Source organism: Electrophorus electricus, chromosome 25, assembly GCF_013358815.1.
Source record: "Electrophorus electricus isolate fEleEle1 chromosome 25, fEleEle1.pri, whole genome shotgun sequence".
Taxonomy (NCBI): domain Eukaryota; kingdom Metazoa; phylum Chordata; class Actinopteri; order Gymnotiformes; family Gymnotidae; genus Electrophorus; species Electrophorus electricus.
The window spans coordinates 3,881,367-3,893,991 of NC_049559.1; positions in this window are offsets into that span (position 1 = coordinate 3,881,367).

Sequence of the window (12,625 nt, forward strand, 5' to 3'; positions counted from 1 at the left end):
AACACTTTATTGCTGATAGATAAGTAGATTATTTCCTGTTGCTAGAGTGCTGGTTAGTGTGTCCACTTTTATAACCCCTAAAATGGGAACATACAGTGGACAGGCATATGACACTACATCACACAAAATTAAAACCATAATGTATCTATCTAAGAGTAGAGCCGAACAAGTCGATATAGAACATCTGTATAAATTAATGTTTTAATCACCAAACTTGGCACCTACTTACAGTACTTAAGTCTGCCATAGTGTGCACAAGGCACAAAATTAATCACTTCTGTTTGAAAGGAAGGGATGTGCTGACCACTGAGAACTGAAGTCGTTTTTCTTTTTGGTATTTTCACAACATTACAAACATTGTACTAACCAATGAGAATTTGGAGTGCAGACTTTCTGCAGTTAGCCAGTAGGTGAGGTATAAGGCTGACTGTTAAACCATTTAAACAAAGTATTTACTATGATGTATGTGACTTAGTTACACTCTAAAATAATATTGATCAGTGGAAATAAAAAACTAATCTCCAGAAGGATGATAAATAGCTGTCCATCCAGGTGTTCTGTTGGACAGAAGCCAAGGAGCTGGAAATCTACACTGTCCAGCCTAAACCCAGATATCTGGCCACTCTAGTGCTGGGTCCGGTAGGCTTGATAAACTCTTCAATCATAGCAAAGTGACCTCAGAAGAACTTCTTTTCCTTGAGAAGAATTACCGAGTCCAGGACTCCAGAGGTTTCCTCTCCTCTCATCTCGTGGATGTGAACAAGGCTCGAGAGATAGAGTCACACCAAACTGTCCTAAAAGGCTTCCCTTTGAAGACCAGATGGATTTGTGCTTCTGTGATAAGTTCAGACTGTGGCAAAGAAAATTAGGATTCAAAAAGCTCAGGGATTTCATCTATTATGAACATCACACTGATGGAAGCTGGGCATCTTAGTGGATAATATGAGACTAAGGGTAGAAGACTTGAAAGATACAATGTGATTGTACTCAAACATCATTTTTTTGGTGACCTAAATTATACTGTCATATGAGCTACCTATACAATATATATTACAGATCGGAAGTGCTTTATAATAAGGTGATAAGATCTAATTGAATTAATCACAGTCTTATTAAATACATGCACAAAATGAATAGTGCCCATTTAATGACATACTAGGTTTTGTTGCTTTTGCTTTTTTAGCCTGATCAGGAAGTCGTGTTTACATTATGAGTAAATATGTTATTTTAATACCCTCTAACATGGCAAGGAATTGAGTCTGATCTATCATCATAGGTATAAAAAAATGTATGCATGAAAGGAAAGCAATCAAAAGGAAACAGATAAGTATGGAAGTATGCTTGTAAAATGCTTACATCATCTTTTCCATTCTTCTTTCCATGCTTAGTGATTTTTTTTTCTCACATCGGTCTGTCTGTGTTCTGTTTGACGACTCAGACTCCTGAAACTTCTTTAAAAAACCCCACCATGTTTGCTGTCCCTTTCCATCTTCATTTGCTCAAGTTTGGCAACCCAGTCTGAACTTTCCTGACTTTTCCTTCACCTTCCTATAAGACCAAGTTGGCAGAGGACAACTCTATCCTAGTTATGCGTTCATAGGTACGGCTGACCTGCCACGAGCCATACCATTTTGATTGACAGGTCTTTGATGATTTTGCCAAGTTAGGCTTTGTTGTTAGAACTCATCCACCACTGATCTACAGTGTAGCTTCTTCTCAAGCTCACATTATTCATGTGGAGTGTGTCCGTAGGTTTAAACGTAAATATGCCAAGGTGTGTTGGGCTGTGATAAAAAGCAGGCCTAGTCATAACCCCTGCATTCAGGTCTGGATTCATTTGGTCTCATCATATGTTATATTCTGAGAGTACCCTATGAATTAGAGATCTAAGAACCCCGTGGAAAATGGCCATGTAGAATTCTTTATTTCTCCCAATTTTTTTAAAGAGAAAAAAGTAACGCAGTAAAAGTGCCTTGCTGAGAAATATCAACCCACCCCTCCCTCCACTGACATAGAAAACTATCCAATCTAATTTTATAACTTGCTTAAGTTGCAGTGACTGTAAAAGTTTTCATTGAGTAACTTGGGACTGGATTTTAGAGTCCTTATTGCCACATACTGAAAATCAGCAAATGCACTTTTTTCCCTATGCAGTGTTGCCATTTCATCCCAGGTGGCATCAGTGTCAGTTAATCCAGACTGAGGCATCAAATCTGAAATGAGATAATCAGTGTCAGTTTGACATTCGTCACAGATTAATCACCTGTCAGCCTCTGACCATTCCTGACAAGCGGGAACCTTCTAAACCTCCAGATGGCACCTTCTCCCTAGCTCATTTTCACCATAGGACGTTGCAATGGTCCGCTTTGCTGGGGAACTGACACAGAATTATTTAGGAGTGCTGACACTCACTGGGGTGAAATGTCATTCTTCATTTGTCCTGTTTTCTACATATACAGAGACATGTCTCCATCCATATACCCATATGCACTGCACACTAAAATGAACTTTTGGGCTTCGAGTTCCCAAACAGCCTAGCATGCTCATGTGTTGGCTACCTGCTAATGAGGAACAATAATATTGCTATCATAGTTTGGTGCCTAATTGAAATAATTTCCTGCATCATTGGGTGTGTTACATTGGTGTAATTTCAGGCTAAGAAACATATGTACATTTAGTTGTTTTGTTGTAAATAATCATAATAATATCTATCGCCTTTTATATATTTTTGTGAGCTCTTGTTTGCTGCACGTAATACATTCCTGCATGACACAAAGAGCAAAAATTGTCATCGTTCTTAGGGAACACATGAGTCAAACGATCACAGAAATGTGGGTGTGGGATTTGACAGGAAATATTACGTAATAAGGCAGTATCTAGATGGTTTAATCTGGAGCTGCTCCACCAGCATTGCGCCATGTGGTAGACAACAAAGTGAGTGTGTGACCTTGGTGCGGTAAGAGTGGTGTGAGGATTAGTAGAGGAGAGTGCACATTTATTATATACAAAAGAGAACATACAAAAGTCACAGTAATTCAAGATAATTCCATCAAACTTATAAGACATTAAGGTCCCTACTTCAACTTTGAAAAAGAAGGGTAATGGACTAAACCAAATATCTCCCTGACTCCCCTTGCAAAGTTTTAAAAAAATGATAGAATAAGTCATGATGTTTATTACAAAATGTAGCACATTATGTAATCAATTAATTTGAAAAAGTTAAATGGGAAAAAAATTCATAAATCCATTAATCAAAGTAGGAATAGAGAATGTACAAAACCATATAGGCAGGTTTCCTGAACGTTTCTTTCTCTTTACATTTATAACTATTTTTGCTAGTCTACTGGGGTGTGGAGTCACTACTTGACAACTCACACTCACTCTTGACAAAGGACTTGACAATGTGCAATTGTACCTCCCCTCTCACCAGGATAGAAAGGTCAATAATAGAAGCTCTGTGTTCAGTGGAGCTATTCAAACCTTCTGGCATTCCTCTCTCTCTTGACACACGTCAAAGACCAAGCCTTTTAAAATCAGCAGTGGCTGTCCAAAGTGTTCTGCTTAGTGCTGTTCCTTCTTAAGATACAATGTTGTCTTTTATGGTTGCAGCATCACTATGCAGATGTTATGCAGTACAATGTGACAATGTGAGTCAAAACATGGCCAAAAGGAAATGTATTTAAAAAGTTTTCTTTTTCATTCCAAGGCCACCATCGTTGGCGCTCTACTGATCAGGAGCTATTGGAATAATGAACTGATCACCTTAAAATAAATTCATCACCATGCAGTTAATAACTTAATTCGAAAGCTTGCTCTCCTGGCTCCTAAAACAATAATATGAACCTGATCAGGTAACACGGTTGTAACCATGAACCCCAATTGATTGGCCAACTAAAACAACATTAAATTTCAAAAGTTAATCTTAAATTGATTTATGCAAAGAGACCCAATACACTGAGTTGACAAAATCTGGAATATAGTTTTCACATGCACACCCCCCCCACACCCCTTCCCTTTGTGGGTGGGAAAAAAACTTTTCACTTTACTAACATTATTTATGGCACTGGTTAGCACTAAACCATGAAGCCCAGTAATATTAAGTCAGAAAATGTTAACAAAGTAATTAAAATTATTTGAATTATGGAAACCAAAGGTGCTGTATTTCCATTTCATCACCGTTTAGCTAATTCTGTAGTCATAGACTCAGTGGTGGTGGGGACAATAGGGCTTGCTTTGGTGTGTGTCTGGACTGGACCGAATTGAACTGAATACAAGTTTCAGTGCAGTATCTGAAATGGTGTTTTCCATATTTCTGATATTAAAAGTGATACAGTTTTTAACTATGGGAAACATCAGTCTTTATCAGTTGAGAAAACCAAAACCCCCCCAAAGAAATATTTGGTATGCCAGTTGTTTTTTTCTTGGGGAGTCATATAATACCTGATACCCATTTCTGTTCTACTGTCTTTGAAGAGCTGGGAGCAAGAGGCTAGTTTAAATAAAAATCAGAAGGTCAAAAGGTCTGAATGTGTACTACATACCAAACTATCCAAATTCACCAGTTACAGCAAATATGAGAAAAATACACACATGCCTGAAAAATTAAGGATATTTATATTGCCATCTAATAGCTAAAAAGGAGTGAAAAGAATAGATTCTGCAGAGCTTAGATTTTAGTGATTGGTTCAGCCATAAAGAAATTGCATGAAGTGTGGGTGCACAGCAATGTGTAAATGGTAAAGAAAACCGACGCTAATTTAACTGTCTTGGTGCCTTCAAACTCCGCTGAACTTGTGACTTCAGTGGATTCTTATGGAAGCATAAAATCGCACTGCTCCTCTGAACCACCTATGTATTGTTCGCTAATTATATCTATTTGTCACGTTGAACGTCACTTTTGAGGTTATCCTCTGTACCGATCTGTCGTTGAGTTCTTCTGGGAGGCCATGCAGCACATTCCGCGCATTGATAGATACGGATTTTATTACCCTCCCATCATTACCATAATTTCCCTCTGGCTCTCGGTACCATTCTTTATCTAAAACTGTATTTCCGGCGATTAGAAGGCATTTCTCTTGACAGGCAAATCTGGTTTGCCACGTGCGGTGCCCAATCCGTCAGTGTAATTTGAAAGAGCACAAGTGTGCTTGGCTGCGAGCGACAGCCTGTTATTGAATTAGAGGACCATGGCCCATCTCTACCTGTCACAGTTAGCACTGGTGGCCGCAGAGCTGGCATTTCCCTGCACAGACCCCATCACCCACCCAGCTCACTATACAGATTGCAATCAGGCAGGCCAACTGGAACGACGGCTCAATGCCTTAACTCTGCAGCTCAGTGCCTTAGTCAAACTTGTAAGAAACAACTGAAAATGATCAATTGAGTATATCGCAGGTAGTGGTTACAATACACATATTGTTCATATATTCCTGAATAAAATGGTGCTCACTTGACTTACATCACAACATGCTGGGGCTTCTAAAGCAACCAAGAGACTTCAACCTGTTCTTTTTCTCTAGGGAACTAACTCCATGGTTTTACCTCCCTTCAAAAACACTTTCATAACACACACACACACACAGACACTCCTACTCCCCACACATACACACACAGCAGAGTCTAGAGTGAACAAGGTGCTTATCTCCCCCAGGTTTGTGTTGGCGTCCATCCCCAGCAGGGGAGCAGGGACCTGGACTCGTCAGGCTGCGTTTCAGCCTGGCTGCACTCCACAGGATAAGTGTTTGGCCGGCAGCATGACTCTCTAGCACACTGGCACTTCCCACCCAGCACTGGGTCACTGTATTCTCTTTTGTGCATGGATGAGAGAGAGAGAGAGAGAGAGAGAGAGAGAGAGAGAAAGGAAAAGAGCAATAAACTTACAGTGATACTCTTTATGTATTTAGCTATAACTGTGTTGTAGTTATATCAAGCCTTGATATTTGCTTTTCACTTTGGCATTTACCTCGTCAGTTATCCAGTTTTAGTGCGTGCGTGTGTGTGTGTGTGTGTGTGTGTGTGTTAGAGAGACTGGGGCAAAGAAAGAGAACAAAATCTGTACTGAATTTATTTAACTGAAATAGGTATCAGGATTGTTGTCTAGTACAGATTTAAAGGTCCAGAGTGCTCAATGACTGCATGGTTCTATACAGGTCAAGCTGAGTAATAAATAAGAACATTATACACTGCCTGGCCAAAAAAAAAGTCACCACCTGGATTAACTAAGCAAATAGGTAAGAGCCTCCCATTGGATAATTACTGCATGGGTGATTATGTTTCAGCTGGCAACAAGTTATTTAACCCTAACTGATGCAGTGAGTAGCTTCTCATTTGTTAAACAACCATGTCGAAAGACACATCCTATGGTCATGGAAAAGATGTTAATCTGTTTCAGAAGGGTCAAATTATTGGCATGCATCAAGCAGAGAAAACATCTAAGGAGATTGCTGAAACTACTAAAATCAGGTTACGAACTGTCCAATGCATTATTAAAAAGTGGAAGGAGAGTGGGGAAACATCATCTTCGAGGAAGGAATGTGCTCAGAAAAAAATCTTGAACAATCGTGATCGGCAATCACTTAAATGTGTGGTGAAATCATATCACAGAAAAACAACAGCAGAACTCAGGGATATGTTTAATAGTGAAAGTAAGAGCATTTCCACATGCACAATGTAAAAGGAACTCAAGGGATTGGGACTAAACAGCTGTGTAGCCTTAAGAAAACCACTTATCAGTGAGGATAACCGACAAAAACGGCTTCAATTTGCTAGGGAGCATAAAGATTGGACTCTGGAGCAATGCAAGAAGGCCATGTGGTCTGTTGAGTCCAGATTTACCCTGTTCCAGAGTGATGGGCGCATCAGGGTAAGAAGAGAGGTGGCTGAAGTGATGCTCCCATCATGCCTAGTGCCTGCCGTACAAGTCTGTGGGGGCAGTGCTATGATCTGGGGTTGCTGCAGTTGGTCAGGTCTAGGTTCAGCAATGTTATGTGCCCAAAGAATGAGGTCAGCTGACTACCTGAATATACTGAACAACCAGGTTATTCCATCAATGGATTTTTTTCTTTCCTGATGGCACGGGCATATTCCAAGATGACAATGCCAGGATTCATCTGGCTCAAATTTTGAAAGAGTGGAGCATGAGACATCATTTTCACACATGGATTGGCCACCACAGAATCCAGACCTGAACCCCATTGAGAATCTTTGGGATGTGCTGGAGAAGACTTTGCGCAGTGGTCCAAATTTCCCATAATCAATACAAGATCTTGGGGAAAAAGTAATGCAACTCTGGACAGAAATAAATGTTGTGATATTGCAGAAGCTTTTGGAAACAATGCCACAGCGAATGCATGCCATAATCAAAGCTAAAGGCGGTTCAATGAAATATTAGAGTTTGTGACCTTTTTTTTTGGCCAGGTAGTGTATTTTTACAGGAATCTTAAATTAACAGATCAAATGAAGCATAAACTCATCATCCTCCCTTAGAGGAACATCAATAGCTCCACACTGAGAAATGTTGAACATGCTGGAGTAATCATGACTAAAACTAATGTTATTTAACTTATATTTTAAATTATTCTAAGTTGTTTTACTCTACCCTCATATGGAAACAAAACATTTTTCATTTCCTTTAAGGTCAAGCATTTGGCAGACACTCTTGTCCAGAGCAAATTACATATTTCTTCCCAATGATGGTACTTGCATACTTGCATTCAATCTGTGACCTTGGTGTTAGCAGTATAATGCACATCCTACCCTAACAGGTGATCTCCAATTCAAGCATTGCTTAGAGTGTGTTTATTAAGGCAAACCACTCTCAACACAGCAGCTACAATGACATGTAAAACTCCAGTGACTCTGATGACACTGTCATACTAGCGCAATGTTGTGCCATTATATTAGTCTCATTACTGTGTCAAGAAACAACACCCAAAGGATATCTGGTCAACAGAGGCACTGCTGTCAGAAATAGACCTTGGATAAACAAACTGCTGCCAGAAACTGACCTCGGACAAGTAACCTCTGGTCAGAAACTGACCTGGAATAAACAAATTGTGGTCAGAAATGTATCCAGAATAAACATACTTTGCGTGGCAACAAGACTGCAGTCTATACCTTTACACTTATAAAATGCACCTATGAAACAGGTGTACCTAATAAAGTGGCCAGTGTGGTGAGATAAATTGTACTCCACTGGATTGACTCATTTGAAATCATATATATCTTTTTCTATGAAATTAGCAGCCAATTTCTGTTTTCTATGAAAGTGGCAGACAAAAATGAATGCCTCGGACTGTAATTGTGCCTGGGGGCAGACTATGTCATTTGACACATTACATCCCTAAGCAAGCAGAATGACCTTCACCTGCAGGTTACACTCTCTCCTCATGGCCTATGAGTCAAGTGGGAATAATCCAAGTCAATGGCGAATTTATATGCAAACCTCATTAATAGTCCAAAGTGAAGGCACCGGATAATTGCATACCTCGTCCATCACCCATAACAAGGCCTGTCATCAATATTTAGCAAGAAACGCAGGTGTGCTTTATATGCCAAACATGAAGTCACAATGAATTTGCAGGTTCCCAAGATGGCTGAAGACACTAATGGCTTGCTGTAATCTAATGAATAATATATTCAGCCAAGGTTTTTCCCCAGGGAGTGAGAACAAGAGACAGAGAGATAAAATACCAACAGAGGGGGTGGTGGGAGACGAACACAAACAATAGTTACCATAATTGATTAACTTGAGATAGTCTCTTACTTTATGTCATAGAGTGGGGGGATGTGGTATACATGTCCTCCTATGACTTTGTTGGGAAGAGCCTTACAGAGGTGACAGAAACTATTTTTTCTGTCTCTCTCCCTCATTGGTGCCCGGTAATTAAAGTTTGTTTACATATCGAAGCATTCTGTGAGACATAACTGTGGAGTGTGGCGGAATATTATATGATCAACACATCAACACAGAGCAAGACAAAGCAGAGCACAAACAAGTTATGGGCCAAGTCAATGAGCTGATCACTGCTGCTGGAGGTAATGTTGTGATCAGCGCTGAGTGAGGCAAGGTTGTGGTTAGTACTGCAGGAGGCAAGGTTGTGGTTAGTACCGTAGGAGGCAACGTTGTGGTTAGTACCGTGGGAGACAAGATTGTGGTTATTGCTGCATGAGCCAGTGTTGCGGTTAGTGCTAAGTGAGCCACTGTTGTGATTAGTGCTTCATGAGGCAGTGTTGTGATTAGTGCTTCACGAGGCAGTGTTGTGATTAGGGCTGAGTTATGAACTCGCAGGAAGTGGCGTTGTCATTAGCTCTGAGTCAGGCAGTGTGGTGAGCAGTGCTGATAAAGGCACTGTACTGGTTAGTGCTGCCGGAGGCAATAACATGACTAGTGATGCATGGGGCAGAGAAGGAGTTACGACTGGAAGCCTGTGTGTTCACTAAGATGTTATGGGAAGGGAAGGAGCTTCCTACAGTGAAGGCCCACTAGACACTCATCCAGTTATGAGATGTGCCAGCAGTTGTGCATGCCACATGGCCGTGAGGAAATCTGGGCTGTTTTGGCTGAGAGCCCAAACATATGGAGGAGAATCTATGCTACATTTAAATACTGTTGTACAATGCAAAATCTGCTTCTCGCAATGACCTCCAAAACACATCCAAAAGAAAAGCAAAACAAAATGTTAAGTACCTCACTGTAATTCATTTCTCCAAGTGTCACAATTACTCTGCATTTCAATTAACACCACAGGAGTCATAAAGTCACAGGAATCCAGTCACAGTGTTCAGTGGAAGTAGGTGCATGGTTTAGTAAGAAGGCCATTTTGGAGTTGCTATAGGAGTCAGGGGTGTAAGGGGAGCAGGGTAGGGAAAACCCTGTTACCTTCCTCCGGTTCTATAGGACTGTGATTGAACAGTCACTCTACGACCTTTTAGCATAACCCCTGCATTGTTGGTTGAAATGTAGCACATTGGTTAACTTTGGGACTATGCAATGAGTCCTAACATTTCACTTTAAAGTTCCACAGTGGAATGTAGTGTAGCTGCATTTGAAAGTGGACTGTAGTGACTTATGGCATGCATTCCAGATTTAATTATTTTAAAGTAAATCCCCACATTTCAAAGTGGGCTGCATTTAATTCTGTCATAGGTTGGTCTTTTCATTCTTTAGAAGCAAATCCCCACATTTCAAGGTGGGCCGTGTTGAATTCTGACATTGGATCAGCATTTAAATCTTTTCAAGTGAATTCCTAAAGCACTTGAGTTAATCTCTCTCAGTCACATTAGCTGCCACATCTATCAAGCGCCTGTGTGAAGAAGAGTTCTGGTGCACCCCATGTTAGCACACAAGAGCTGATACTGGAATATACTTCCATAATGTTTCTTGATTATGCTATAGCACCAGGTGCAATCCAGCATGGGACACAAAATTGTATTACGATCTGATAAACGTATTTTCCAATTCAGCATAGATGATGTTTCCCCTGCCCTTTTTTGAAACATAATATTATCGCCAGGGCTATGATCATATTAAACCACTGCTCATAACTCCTCTCTTGATGCCCTAATTCACGCATAATTCTCGCCAGTATCAAGTTGAGTATCATCAGGTTAATGGCCCCATTAGGCAACAAATCACCACCCTAGGCGGCCCGAACTGCAGCGTGCCTTCTCAGACCATATTTCATCATTTGCCACTTCCACCGAACGAAAATATCGCTGAGAAGTTCTGGTAAATAGATTGTTCCTGGCCTAATGTTGTTGTGCTTGGTTATTGTGGCTAATGATTCAGCTTGAGTGTTTATAAAGCACAGAGTCAGTGACTAACATTCTGCGCCCTCAACATAGCTAAAACAAATGTAGGCTTACGCTGGCAAGGTTTCTGAAAGAAACCCAATATATGGTCAATAAAGTGGCAACTTAAGTGGTTTTTATAAGAATGTATATGGTTGTTTTCACCATACAGTCTAAAGGCATTTATTAGATATAAATGTCTCACTTGTAAGCATATTTACAATGTGGAAAGATTTGTGTTGGGATATTCCTGAATACTTCCTGAATAATCAAACTGTACAATGTCACTGTGATGTCACATTGGCTGAACCCAGCGGCACTCACAGATACTGAAGAAAATGCTATTATTTTAAAAATCTATCAAGATTCTATACATTTTGCCAAACCACTGTTGACCAGAGGGCAATCTGGTAGTCAAAAACCCTGTTCCCATATGCCACAAACATAGGCAATCTTGATTATGATACAGGAGGCAGCAGCTGATCCTAGATCAGCATTCTTACTGACTTCTTACTGACCAATTATCATTACAATCCATTAGGAATGATAAAATGTTGGATTTGTTAAAATAAATAAATAAATAAATAAATCTCGAAGCACTACAAGATGTGCCTCTTTTATATTCCCCTTAACGGGCAGTGAAATCCATTGCCACAGTATTACTTAGCATAATGTAAAGATCAGAGGAGGCTTTTAAGGAAACTTGGTTGAGCTCTGTGCTGCAGGCGAGAGCAATCCGTAAGTGCAACATTAAGAACAAGCCTGAGTGTTAGCCTGAGCTTCCAATACATTTTTGAGGGCCAAAATTAGTTTAGCTGCATTTATGGATAGAAACCTTTTATCATTAGCCCCTTCAAATGGTAGAATATAAAATTATTGAAATCATGAGCATACGTCTTCATAAGTGGCTTTATTGCCTTACCATTCTCTCTCTTTCTCTCTCTCACTCTCTCTCTGTTTTTTTAAGGCACATTGGGGTGCAGAGACATGGGCATTGTGGGTAATGGCTGGCATCAATAAGGCTGTAATGTGATTGGGAGACACGTGGCAGCGTGTAGAGGGGACAGCAGAGAGAGGAAGATGCAGGGATGGCAGGGGATCCTATCATTTTTTATAATAATTTTAAAAATACATCTCTCTGCTATTAATATTATTTCACTTTGAAAAATATCTAGACTGGTTTGGAAATGGGTGCATTGGCAGCATAAACATCTATCTGAAATAAATTAATCAATTTAACAAATTATATTAAATCAAATAGATATTAGATTTCTGTCCATTTAAAGCTCTCAAAATGTATTACTGATTACTTACTCTCGAATAAGGAACTTGAACAGAGATTTTAGTTTTACCTTCTCTAGATCTGTAATAGGCTTCAAAGAAATACAGTATAAGATCTTTGTAAATTGTAGGTAGTAATTTGTTCCTACATGGTGATTGCAGTGAGATGTCCATGGTACCTTAGTATTTTTTAAACACATTTCAGAGCTTTTATTGTTCATTTAGGAGAGTGGCACAGTAGAGTTTTTGAGATAACTTGCTATCTTAAGCAACCCTTCACCTACGAATGTTTGTATCCATGGCAACAAGTCTGGTTGGGAAGACTGCAACTGGGGCCATATCATTAAGGCGCATCTTACCAAACAAAATTCCATTAGCCATAAAAAATAAATAAATAAAATAAATAAACATTAAAAAAAATCAGTAAACAACTTTCAAGGACTCAGCATGCAAGCAGAGCTGCGTTGTCCTCTGTTTCTGAGTGAGCCACCTGCCAGAACTGCTGTTACCTAATGCACAATCACACCATCAGCGTTGACAGCACCAGCAGGTT